This window comes from Saccostrea cucullata, unplaced genomic scaffold (assembly GCF_032062105.1).
Source record: "Saccostrea cucullata isolate Sc308-1 unplaced genomic scaffold, CSIRO_AGI_Scuc_v1 ctg5413, whole genome shotgun sequence".
Lineage (NCBI taxonomy): Eukaryota > Metazoa > Mollusca > Bivalvia > Ostreida > Ostreidae > Saccostrea > Saccostrea cuccullata.
The window spans coordinates 27924-37018 of record NW_026931691.1 but is presented as its reverse complement, the minus strand read 5'-3'; the positions used below and the strand labels follow the sequence as shown (position 1 = coordinate 37018).

Sequence of the window (9095 nt, the reverse complement as noted above, 5' to 3'; positions counted from 1 at the left end):
AGAGTGGATTTATAAAACAACCCCAATTTTAAAACTATATAACCTAACCCTAATCACTCGATCGGATGCGTTTTGTTGAAGCGAGTGGGAAATTGCGGTTTGTTTACATTCTGCATAGCAATGGCAAGGGAAATAACTGCTCATGCGCAATCGCGTGATTCTGGGGACCGGCATACTAGAAACTTCCACTTTTTTAAACTCTTGCTTATTGCTATTAGGAGTCGGTGTATATTTTAATCCCTTTGACAAAAGTTTTATTTCCCATTCATTAAGTTGTTTACTAGACAGGTTGATCACTTTTGGTTCCACGCGTTTTTTAGGGTCTTCCGCTTCCTTCGGAAGACCCTACTGTTATTCTATTGTTTCTTATTATTCTTTTGTTTTCCCGCTCGATTTTTGACAGGCGATTTCTCAAAGACCTTTGGACTGATCGTTATGAAACTTTCAGGATAGATAGCTTGTAGTAAAACCTATTTAAATTGTTTTCAGTTTTTTGATACATGCCTTTATTTGTGAGTTATTGCCCTTTAATTGAAAATTTTTGATGTCTCGTTTCCACTGAAAATCTCAAAAATGACATAAGATATTTACACGAAAGTTGGAGAACTTGTAGCCAATACATTGTAGATGTGCACAACGATAAAATTATATAGCGGATTTCTTAAAGTTTGGAAGATATAAAACGGCAAAATTTAGTAATTTTTTTTTCTTTGAATTTTTGCTACTTTTTGTGTAATAACTTTTAAACCGAGAATAATTTGGTAAGAAATATAGAACAAAAGTTGTGGGTAATTACGAGAGCTTTCATATTTGATTAACGAAAAGGGGCTGGCCCCTATAATTAGGGGTTAATAGATCATACACGCTTTTTTCTGATAGCTAAAAATATTGGTATATTATGAAAAAGTTTGACTAAAATAATTTCGAACTTATAAAATCTTGTCATTTGATATAAAAAGAAATAAACTTCCAGCTATATTTAATTGTTTTTATATAAAACAAGTACATATATGTGAGAAACCTTTCAGGAACAAGTTGTCTACTATAGCCAGCCAAGCCTTTACTGCATACATGTGCATATTTTTAGTTGATGCATCTAAAAGATATAGCTTTGATTCGGTGTTTCTTTGTTTTCTTTTTATTCAAATAATTTTAAAATGTGATGATGTACACAACAAGAATTAGTACCTAGTTTAGAGGATTTTTTCGCGCTTGTTTGTAAACAACGCGCGGCATTGTGGGAAACAGGAAGATACTAAAGACGCAATGTATTAAACACTGATTTGACCTGATTCAAATTTGTCTGTATATGTTCCAAACAATTGAATTTTTGTATAGCATATACCTCGAAGTCATAAAGTCTGTACATAAGAAATTTAAAATACTCAATATTACCATTTAATTAAAAATTAAAACTACAGGTAAATATCAGGTCTCTAGTATATCCCGTTTTTAGTGTGCCCCATCGAGTCGACGTCGGACACATGTTTGCCATGGTTTACAAACTGAAAATAGATTGATTTGTGAAGTTGAACATTTTCTCACAAAGAATCCGTTTGTAGACATGCACACTCATTTAATCTGCAGCTACGAAGTACTTTGTCACTTCTCTGGAACATTATTCTAAGCAGAATTATCCCAATTCATATATTCTAAGAATCTTGTGTGAATTGTTAACGAGGAAATTCTGACTGTCACATTAACAAGGATGAACACTCTTGACTCTGCTTCGGATTCCCCAGTGATAATTGTATCAAGTGATGAAAGAGCTGACAGCGACATTTTAATGTATGATTGGCTTGGACCATTGGAATGAGGGTTAGAATATTCTTATTACTTAAAATTTACACTAATGTTTACATGACAGTGACATACATTGATGTTATTAGAAATACACAAACACATCGATATATTATCTGTTTTACAGTTCAGACGCTCTCTGTTTGCCTTGTAAATCCCCACAGATTTATACCTTTTTTTTTAATTTGAAGATGTAATTTCAACAGTCCTACTATCTATCATAGTGATCATACTCTATAATTCAAACTACACTTAATGTTACAGAATATATTCAACAAATTATATATTGACTGTGTGACTGTAAGGGTGATGGCAGATACTTATTTAGTTTTAATTTAGATTGTGCTTGTCAAGCCGCATTTGACATTTGGTGCATCCATGCTCAGTGTTCACACTGAGAGTTTATTCAAATGTTTAATTCGAATGAATTCACTGCTCCTTTAATTACTTCCCATTAGCTTCATGTGAACATGAATAGGGATAGCTAATTTAAATAGAAATGAATTTTGAATGTAGCTTAAACATGTTAAATAAGCTAAGCACTGTGGGTCCAAAGTTAATACTCTGAAAAATTGTGTGGAGCAATGTGCAAGTCACAATCTTCTTTTGTCAAGGTGTTATCGTAAGAGCTCGCCTTATGGGCAGGGATTTGTGCTGCTGTCTGGACTCGCTATAAATACATGTTCTTAAAAAGTCTTAATTATTTAATATCATACTTTACTGACAAAAAAGGACAAATATTGCTCAGTTAAATTGCAAAAGAAATTTGTTTTAAAATATTGTAATAATAGAAAGTTTGCTTTTTTGTTTGATAAGACTGCTGTAATGGTTTAATGTTTGTTTATTTGCCTTAATCATACATTTTTCAGTCATTTCATGGTGCCACCACTTGGAATGGTATTAGCTGCAAGTATAGACTTGTACTCAGCACTTATTGCCTTTAAGAAGTATGAGATCCATTTTGTGCTAACACCTACCGTGACACAGAATCTTGGTTTATGCAGTCTCATAGGAGTAACCTGTCTAAAGCATTTAGCAATGGGATTGGAACCTGCGACGTAAGTTTCAGCTTCTTATTGATACTTTGCTTGATAATATTTATTTGTGAATTTCACTCATTCACATATACTTAGAGATGTTAATATATATTGTTGAATAGCATCAATTTAGACCTTTACTTAGCTAAGTAAACATGTACTGTGAGGTTTTTAAGGTTTCATTCATTTTATATGCCAGATGCATGTTAAGGAACATTACTGCATAAATGTTTTTATCTTAAATTTGAAGCTCTTTACTTATATAGAGATATGTTACCATATAGTGTTAAACCTCTTCAAATTAGGGTAGACCACTTTAAACTCAGCAATGTGAGTGTGTTGTGTGAACTTGTGTAAGCGAGACAGTGTGTTGTATGAATTTGTGTTAGCAAGGCAGTTTGTTTTGTGAACTAAATTGTGTTAGCCTGACAGTGAGTTGTGTGTTGTGTAAACTCATGTTAACGAGACAGCGTGTTGTGCAATCTAATTAAAATTAGATGTTTGATCCGCTCGCATACTCGCTACACTAACATCTAACAACATCCCATTGAGGGTCATTTTAGAGGTCAGATTCTATCAACCAATCAAATTGTCACCTGCAAAATCATCGTACATGTATGTTGTCGAAGCGAATGAGTCTAGACTGTTCCGAATTTGACCTTTGACGTGACCCTCTATGGGATGTTGTTAGATGTTAGTGTAGCAAGTATGCGAGCGGATCTAACATCTAATTTTAATTAGATTGCGTGTTGTGTGAACTCTTATTAACGAGACAGCATGTTGTGTGAATTCAGGTTAGCATGATAGTATAAACTTATTCAATGAATACGAGGTAAACAGTCAAAATGTTGTCCCGAGGTAGTGGGGGGACCTTGGAAACTGTTGCCCGAGGCCGAATGCCGAGGGCAACAGTTTCCCAGGTCTCCCCCACTACCGAGGGACAACATTTTGAATGTTTCACCGAGTAGTCATTGAATAAGTGTTTTATTACCTAACCTACTATATAATTAATCAAATTGGAATAAAAACACACAAATAATCAATTAAACGTTTTTCATGACTATATATTCACATACTTGTCTATTAATTAGCTGAACACATAATATAAAGATTAAATTAATATTTTTAACTTAAAGTAATACTTAATAAATGGATTGTTTGCGTTTTTTATTTAAATATGATTAATTATAGAGCAGGTAAATAGTGATGTCGTGATCGTCAAAATGCTTGAATATCACGATGACGCTTTAAACAGTCAACAGTTCATTCTGTGGACCGGTCAACAGTTCACTGTTTCATGATCAAAGACATATAGTTAACCGTGAAACAGTTCAAAATGCCTAATTATAATTTATATAGTAGGTTAGGTAATAATGTGTCATGTGAACTTGTGTTATCCTGAAAATTTGTCGTGTGAACTGGTGTTAGAGAGACATCGTGTTGTGTGAACTTGTGTTAGCGAGATTGCATTTTGTGTGAACTCGTGTTAGGGAAACTGTGGGTTATGGAAACTCATGTTAGCAAGACAGCGTGTTGTGTGAACTTGTGTTAGCGATATTACATGTTTTTTGAATTTGTGTTAGCATGACAGTGTGTTGTGTGAACTTATGTTAGCCTGACAGTGTGTTGTGTGAAATGGTATTAGGATGACAGTGTGTCGTGTGAAATGGTATTAGGATGACAGTGTGTAATCTCAACAGCGTTTGGTGCGAACTTGTGTTAGTGAATAGAGAGACAGCCTGTTTTGTGAATTCGAGTTAGTGTGACAGTGTGTTGTGTGAACTCGTGTTAGCCTGACAGTGTGTTGTGTGAAATGGTATTAGGATGACAGTGTGTTTTCGCAACAGCGTTTGGTGTGAACTTGTGTTAGTGAAAAGTGAGACAGCCTGTTTTGTGACTTTGTGTTAGCGTGACAGTGTATTGTGTAAACGTGTGTGAGCATGACAGTGTATTGTGTAAACTTGTGTTAGTGAGACTGCGTGTTCTGTAAACTCATTTTAGCGTGACAGTGTGTTGAGTGAATTCATCTGAGCGTGACAGTGTGTTGCCTGAACTTGTGTTAGCAAGGCAGTGTGTTGTATGAACTCGTATTAGCGAGACTGCGTGTTGTGTAAAACTTGTGTTAGCTAGACTTTGTGATGTGTAAACTCGTGTTAGCGAGACTGCGTGTTGTGTAAACTAGTGTTAGCCAGACTGCGTGTTGTGTAAACTCATGTTAGCGAGACAGCCTGTTGTGTGATCTCTTATTAAAGAGACAGCATGTTGTATGAATTCATGTTAGCGTGACAGTGTGTTGTGTGAACTTGTATTATCCTGAAAATTTGTTGTGTGAACTGGTGTTAGAGAGACATTGTGTTGTGTGAACTCCTGTTAGCAAGATTGCATTTTGTGTGAACTTGTGTTAGGGAGACTGCGTGTTATGTAAACTCATGTTAGCGAGAAAGGGTGTTGTGTGAACTCGTGTTAGCGATATTGCATGTTTTTTGAATTTGTGTTAGCGTGACAGTGTGTTGTGTGAATTTGTGTTAGCCTGACAGTGTGTTGTGTGAAATGGTATTAGGATGACAGTGTGTTATCGCAACAGCGTTTGGTGTGACTTTGTTTTAGTGAATAGTGAGACAGCCTGTTTTGTGACTTTGTGTTAGCGTGACAGTGTATTGTGTAAACTCTTGTTAGCTTGCAGTGTATTGTATAAACTCTTGTTAGTGAGACTGCGTGTTCTGTAAACTCATGTTAGCGTGACAGTGTGTTGTGTGAATTCATCTAAGCGTGACATTGTGTTGCGTGAACTTGTCTTAACTAGACAGTGTGTTGTATGAACTCGTATTAGTGAGACTGCGTGTTGTGTAAAACTTGTGTTAGCGAGACAGCGTGTTGTGTGAACTTGTGTTAGCGAGACAGCGTGTTTGTGAATTCGTGTTAGCATGATAGTGTGTTGTGTGAACTCGTGTTAGCCTGATAATTTGTTGTGTGAAATTGTATTAGCATGACAGTGTGTTGTGTTAGTGTGACAGCGTGTGGTGTGAATTTTTGTTGGTGCAAAAGTGTTTTTCAGTGTTGTGATGGCAAGCTGTGTGATAGCCTAATGGCGTCTTTTGTGTTGGTAAGATGGCACGTTTTTATGAAAGTGCTATAGAGCTTTAGCAAGTGGCCCTATCTGAACACGCCTTATTATAATTGTTCAGTTCTCAGATATACAGTGAATTACTGGTATTATTGTCACCATGAAATCAGCATTTACAGTTGCAAATACCTATTTAGTAATCATAAGATATTGGTTTGCCAGTTTTTAAAAATATGGTATTCCAATGATGTGAAGTTGCAGTGTGTTAGAATGTTAATTTCAACAGACTGCCACTCCAATGCAGCTTTAAACAATACGCTGCTGTGTTAACACAAAACAAAATATCATGCAAACACAACTCTAAACAATCTGTTGAGTGTTAGCTTCACTGCATGTTGGATTCAGTGTGCTGGCATATTATCACTGACGTACATGCTAGCACATTGTCACCTCGTGCTAGTATGTTGTAATAAATACTCTAGCACATTATCCTAAACCCGCTAGTGCATGATTACTTTGCACTTGTATGTTGTCTTATTAGGGGATAGCATAAATGACTGCCTTAATTGGTGTAAACTTCTTTTAATTGATGGAAGAGTACATTAAAATTTACAAATTATACACAGAAAATGTGACAATAACTTATCTCTCAATTTGATAATCTAATTTATAATCTCATGAATTACACTTTTTATTAGTAAAAGAATTATAAACTAAAAAATTATAATTTCTTTTACACAGGTGTGACTCATCTGAATACTGAATTTCGATACCAAGCATGACCATGATTTGCCAGAAGATCATCTGTTTGGATTTGACATGGAATAAACAGCATAGTGAAAATAAGTAAAGTTTTGGTTTGTGAAGACAACTTTTAAACACACTGTGTATCATTTTTAAATTTTGATTTGACAACATAAATCCACAAGTATAAACATATCAATTGCTCTCAGTTTTTCAAGTGAAATAGTTTTTGTAACAGAAATACATGTACCAGTAATTACATTGGAATAAATGTTATTTTTAAATATAGTAATATTTTTTTGTGTTGCATGTTGATCTCTTTATTAAGGTCTTCCCTTTCAAAGTTTAGACTTACTTATTCTAATGATTAAGATAGATCCTCTGTCTTCAGCTGGAATATAAGATCTTGTAATACATGTATGTGTATTTTTACAGTAATGTAAAATTTTTTACAGTTATGTAAAAAAAATTGTTATTTTGGCACATACAACTAAATAAAGGCATAAACATGTGTATGATTCCAAGGAATTCAGTACATAGGACATGTAAATGTAGTTTTCTAAAACAAGATTGAAGAGATGTCCAGTCGCATTTCAATGTCAACTGCAAAACTGTTCCTGTTGCATACTTATTAGCCCATCTGAGCTAAAGGAACCAGTAAGATGGTAATCTAGCAAAACACTTATGTTTCTGTAGTATGACACGTTTCACAAACATAATTGCAACAAAGATGATATATCCAATATCAAAAGTCATAATATTGGAAGTTTAACTGTTATGGATACGATTTCAAGAATGCTGTTAGAGACACCTCATGCTCACACCAAATTAAAGAATTCAAGTAAGGGTTTTTGAGACAAATGGAAAAAGAGAATGTTAGCAAAGTTGACAATCTAGACAGAAACATTTAATTTTTTGCTTATCGCTAGGAAGGAAGACCCACTCGTTGCTTAGCAACGAGCTTTGCTCTAGTCATTTGTTGATGATGCTGGAATCTCTGTCCGCTGTTCGGTTTGCCACCGCCTAAAAAATACTTGTTAAAGCCATATATGGCGTATGTTCAATGAAAATTATTAGACTAAAATTACAAGAACTTATTATTTGTATGATTACTTTATATAAAGATAGAACTTTTCCGTAAATTCCAAAATCTAAGTCAGTTGCGTTATAAAGATATCACAATTTAATTTGGATTCTCGGAATTTTCTCCGACTCGGAAGAAAATACAAAAGATTTAAATAACACATTATAGAGAAGATAAAATTGTATTATTAGGTGAAACGAGGTGTTTAACTATATTTATTTACTTAATTTTGTATTTTTCAAAAATATATTTTTTGATCAGTTACGCCATATATGGCTTTAACTCTTTTTCCAATGTAGGTGATTCCATTTTTCTTGTAGGTATTTTCTTGGAAGTTATTTGGCATTCTATAGCCGTTTCCGTATTTGTTATTTAAATGATTAAGTTCACCACTACTCCATGATTGCGTGATATTGTTTTTTCTTTTATCAAAATTATGGTAATGTGGTTTGTTGTTTTGTTTTCCTACATACCTTTATTGCTCTTGATGTTGTAATATATGCTTCTGTTGTACAAATTTTGTCTGCCTCTTTTTGCAGCGCAAGCTCATTAATTTCTTGTTGGATCATTTCACTTGGTGAATGATAATTCATCCAAATTTCTTCTACATTTACAGATTTAACAAATGTTTCAGTGTTGTCACTGTTCTCCGTACGATTTTCACATACCTTGATCAGATCTCGCAGTAGATCATTTGTTGTATCCATTTTCTCTCTTATATTACTCATCGTTTCAAGGATGTTGAAAAGAATACCTTCTGTATTTATTTCTCCTCCTTTTCTTTTATCCCTCTGACTATCTTTTCTTGTTGCCATCTCGATCACTGGTTAACAATATCCAACTTTGAAAATTTCACAGTGTCCGGTTTTTAAAGAGGTAAAATTAAAATAAAAAAGGCAACACAGATTAAAACGTGAGCACCTTGCATTACATCTTCAGACGTTTACAAATGTATTCTTTATCCTGACTGCAATGTCTTACAAAACTATTAATACTTTAACAAGAGGCCCATGGGCCACATCTCTCACCTGAGCATTGTGGCTAGGAAAAAGTAGAAATTTATTTACTATTGAAAAGTTTAAATCCAAAAGTTTGGCCTGCTCTACCCCAAAGATTCTTAGAGAATTTTCCCATATATAATGGCTTTGCTACATCATTCCTTTGCCAAGCGCTCGGCACTAGAAGTGAAAGTCAAGGGTCTTTAGGATATGATCTTAAAAACATAGGTCCCGTGTCACGATAGGTGTTGGCACGAACTGCTCAATGGCCCTGAGTGCCGAGTATAGGTTTCAATTTGAAGCCCTTCACCGGCATCGGTGACGTCTTCAAATGAGTGTAAAATTTTCTCAAGAAGGACGTTAAACAA

General features: G+C 34.6%; 1 long non-coding RNA gene across 1 annotated transcript; it reads left to right on the top strand.

Moving 5' to 3' along the window:
• The first annotated feature begins 1523 nt into the window (after positions 1 to 1523).
• LOC134233299 (uncharacterized) lies at positions 1524 to 7447 on the top strand. The gene is made up of 3 exons (XR_009984968.1): positions 1524 to 1818; positions 2670 to 2858; positions 6643 to 7447. It is a non-coding gene; the product is annotated as an uncharacterized LOC134233299 (long non-coding RNA).
• Positions 7448 to 9095: the final 1648 nt, after the last annotated feature.